This window comes from Anneissia japonica, unplaced genomic scaffold, assembly GCF_011630105.1.
Source record: "Anneissia japonica isolate Jap-2015-1 unplaced genomic scaffold, ASM1163010v1 scaffold162132_len4389_cov122, whole genome shotgun sequence".
Taxonomy (NCBI): Eukaryota; Metazoa; Echinodermata; class Crinoidea; order Comatulida; family Comatulidae; genus Anneissia; species Anneissia japonica.
In genome coordinates this window covers 1-4,389 of record NW_022703416.1, presented here as the reverse complement: position 1 = coordinate 4,389, position 4,389 = coordinate 1, and the positions used below count along the sequence as shown (strand labels likewise).

At 31.0% G+C, this 4,389-nt stretch overlaps 1 long non-coding RNA gene across 2 annotated transcripts; it reads left to right on the top strand.

The window, feature by feature from the left end:
- Positions 1-1,107: 1,107 nt before the first annotated feature.
- Positions 1,108-4,369, top strand: LOC117104455. Of its 2 annotated transcripts, XR_004444750.1 has the most exons (4): positions 1,108-1,232; positions 2,084-2,551; positions 3,205-3,474; positions 4,131-4,369. It is a non-coding gene; the product is annotated as an uncharacterized LOC117104455 (long non-coding RNA). The 2 variants fall into 2 exon arrangements; XR_004444751.1 differs by lacking the exon at positions 3,205-3,474.
- The last annotated feature ends 20 nt before the right edge of the window (positions 4,370-4,389 follow it).

Sequence of the window (4,389 nt, the reverse complement as noted above, 5' to 3'; positions counted from 1 at the left end):
AAAAACCATATGAGAATTTCTACCTCTCCAAGTGGCACCTATCTCAGTTATAGCCTGGTCTATTACGTCCATTTGGTTCTATTATCAAGGATTTCAGTTCAAGAAGATTACCAGTTTCTTTATTAAGAAAATATGAAAAGATTACTCTTCGTTTGAACAAAGCCAAATTGGATTTAAATTTTTTACATAATTGCAAGGCATTCGGAGTTTTTCCTAAAAATATAATAAAATAGTATTTTGTATTTTTAGACTGACAGTAAACTCCAGAATCTACGGTATTATCAATCACTTGTTTTATTTTTGCATTGATTCAAATACAAGGCCCTTACAAAGGCCGATTCCCGGGCCATAAAAGTGAATGGTGCGTCTTGTGTCGCTCTATTTAAATCAAACACAGGTCCCTCGCGATATGCACAGAGCAGCTGATCATTGAGGCCGACACAGACTTGAGAAAAGCGAATGCACAAAATATGTTCTATGAGGATGATTATGAATAATTCATGAGATTTTACCGAACTATCCTAGTTTAGGCTTTTAATTTTTGGTTAGGTTCAGTTGTAATCACTCCTTCATCCTGTGTACAATTTAATGCTGATATTTAACTCTTTGTTGTATATCATGTATGGTTTTAATTGGTAACCATCTGAGTTCCACATGTATCTAGGTGTATTCATAAGAGCGTTGAAATTCATAGCTTTCTAATTTTTTCAATTTGCTACACCGTAGGGGAGGGGGTTGGTTTACCCCAATGCTATGGTTCATTTCAGCCCCTCTCTACGTCTGCTACGGTAGTCACGGACCACGCCCATACACAATTCAGAACATCTGAACCAAAATTAATAAGACAAAGCAATCATCCTTCATAATATGTCCTAATTATTATTAAAATTATTAATAACAGACTTACTAAATATTATGCAGTCAGCCTGTTAAATTATCTGTCTTTATATACAGTATTTTCAAATTGCTTGCAATACAAACCAAGGTATTTGTATGAGTTATGTTCATAAATGTGGCTACTGTAAATCACATTGTCTTACTGGGATTTTTTTTAACAATTATTAAGAAGCAGAATGAAAGAATACAGTATAAGTTTGATTTTGTTCTGTTATTTTTCTGTAGAGCAGCATGTTGGCTCAGTCGGCAAGAATGTTAAGAAGCAGTGGTGTTCAGCTTCAGGATGAGTAGTAAAATTGAGAGAGTGGATAGTAACATAAGAATACAGTGTGCTGGTAAGTGGAAAAATATTTAATTTTTCCATCCAATTGTGATATAGGCTACTAGAGTGTTAGCCATATTGTAGTTAATAATCTCTGCGTTATTTGTTATAAAGTTATTGTTTAAAATATCCTCCTTTATTCATTCTTTTCACATTCTCTTCATGTAGGGCAATAAAATAATGATGTTAAATACATATTACGTGGTTCTTCATCTCCTCGGGTTTCACAGTTTTTCTTATTCTGGTTTATTATTAAAACATTTTGATTGGCAGCACAAACAAAATTCCATCAAAATTTATATATGTAAAACAATACAAAAGAAAACAGACACAAAAATAATTAAAAACAGTTGAAAAAATCAGAAAACACTAGTTTTAAATATAAAAAAATTAATATATACATATATTTCTCTTCTTTCCCCCCTCCCCTTCTTTTCTTTAGAAAAGAGAAAATACTGCTAATGAAACTGGTAAATCAATTTTGACATTTGAAAGATGATGATTTTGTTTCTAATTCTACTTTATTTTTTTACCAGAAAAATAAGATTTTTTTTATCATAATACTTCATTATACTGTATTTTTGTAACATATGCTGAAAGCAGTAAAACAAAAAATGCTGTCCAAGATTGGCACAGTTGACAAATATTTACTTGGGATGTGTTATGGTCAGTTTTATACAACTGATGATTGGTGTTGAATATATATACAAATACAAACCCTATGAAATAATGTTATTTGATAAATTAATTTAAATTAATATTACACATTTACTTTTAAAACCATTTTTATTAATGTTTAAAGTCTTAATATTTGTTGGTTAAAATTTTAATCTAATAATATGATTTTTTTTTTTTTTATTACAGGCTCTTTTTTGACTCATTTGCATAATTCACTAGACAATGGCCTCATCACAATGATGTAATGATAATGAATATTCATAGTCAGGAAACTGCAGAAATGACACCACAGCAAAAGCAACTTCTTGACAGCATATATATCTTCAGCATGTATATCCAGGTAGCGCCTGGATTACAATGCAGTGAGTCTAGCATGTGTAGCATCCTACTGGCTGACTGTCCAGATTTGTACTCATTTGCATAATTCACTGGACCATGGCCTCATCACAATGATAATTAATATTTATTGTCAGACACTTAAAACTACAAAAGTCAGGAAACTGCTGAAATGACACCACAGCAAAAGCAACTTCTTGATAGCACATTTCTTCAACGGGATTGAAGGTAGCACGTGGGTTTCACCAGAGCAAATTTCGCATGTGTAACATCCTAGCGCTTGGATAGGCTGTCCAGATGTGGACCAACATTTTAAAAGTAAGTCCAGAATTGGACCAACGCTTAAGTTACTTATATCACTAACTGCCTTGACGAACAATTTGTCTAATCATAACCATCTATTTCATGTATTTATTTATTTCTGGTTTATTATTAAAATACTTTATGTTATAAGCATAATACATACTTAAGTATTGAGATGCATGCCATCGTGTTGGGATTCAAAATTTTGACATTGTGTCATCATCAGGAACGGAAAAAATAACCATATTAACAAGTTTACAGGTATATGCACTAGTACCAAAAGTGTTTAACCAATCAAAACATTACCTCTAGTAGGTAGAAAAAATAAAAGAAAAACAAAATAAACAAATAAAAAAATAAAATAAAGTTTACCAAGTACCATAACACTATAATCTGATAGCATAGAAGTAGCTATGCTACCAGAATACTGTCCAAGATTGGCAAGATTGATAAATATTTACTTGGGATGTGTTATAGTCAAATTTTATACAACTAATGAATGGTGTTGAATAAATATAAATACAAATTTTTATATATGAAGTAATGTTATTTGAGAATTAATTTAAATTAATATTACAGATTTACTTTTAAAACCATTTTTATTAATGTAAGTCTTAATATTTGTTGGTTAAATTTTAAATTTAATAATGTCATTTTTTTTATTACAGCTCTTTGCTAGTTGACTCATTTGCATAATTCACTGGACCATAGCCTCATCAGAATGATGTAATGATAATGAATATTCATTGTCAAACACTTAAAACTACAAAAGTCAGGAAACTGCTGAAATGACACCACAGCAAAAGCAACTTCTTGATAGCACATTTCTTCAACGGGATCGAAGGTAGCACATGGGTTTCACCGGAGCAAATTTCGCATGTGTAACATCCTAGCGCTTGGATAGGCTGACTGTCCAGATGTGGACCAACATTTTAAAAGTAAGTCCAGAATTGGACCAACGCTTCAGTTACTTATATCACTAACTGCCTTGACGAACAATTCATCTAATCATAACCATCCATTTCATGTATTTATTTCTGGTTTATTATTAAAATACTTTATGTTGTAAGCATAATACATACTCTAAGTAATTGAGATGCATGCCATCGTGTTAGAATTCAAAATTTTGACATTATGTCATCAGGAATGAAAAAAATATCCATATTAACAAGCTTACAGGTATATGCACTAGTACCAAAAGTGTTTAACCAATCAAAACATTACCTCTAGTAGGTAGAAAAAATAAAAGAAAAACAAAATTAACCAAATAAAAAAATATATTAAAAAAAAAAAATTTACCCAGTACCACAACACTTTAATCTGATAGCATAGAAGTAGCTATGCTACCAGAATACTGTCCAAGATTGGCAAGATTGATAAATATTTACTTGGGATGTGTTATAGTCAAATTTTATACAACTGATGAATGGTGTTGAATAAATATAAATACAACAAACCTTAAAAAGTAATGTTATTTGAGAATTAATTTAAATTAATATTACAGATTTACTTTTAAAACCATTTTTATTAATGTAAGTCTTAATATTTGTTGGTTAAATTTTAAATTTAATAATGTCATTTTTTTTTATTACAGCTCTTTGCTAGTTGACTCATTTGCATAATTCACTGGACCATGGCCTCATCAGAATGATGTAATGATAATGAATATTCATTGTCATACACTTAAAACTACAAAAGGAAACTGCTGCAATGACACCACAGCAAAAGCAGCTTCTAATAGCATATATCTTCAGCGGCAGCAAATTTCGCATGTGTAACATCCTAGCTCTTGGATAGGCTGACTGTCCAGATGTGGACCAACATTTTAAAAGTAAGTCCAGAATTGGACCAAC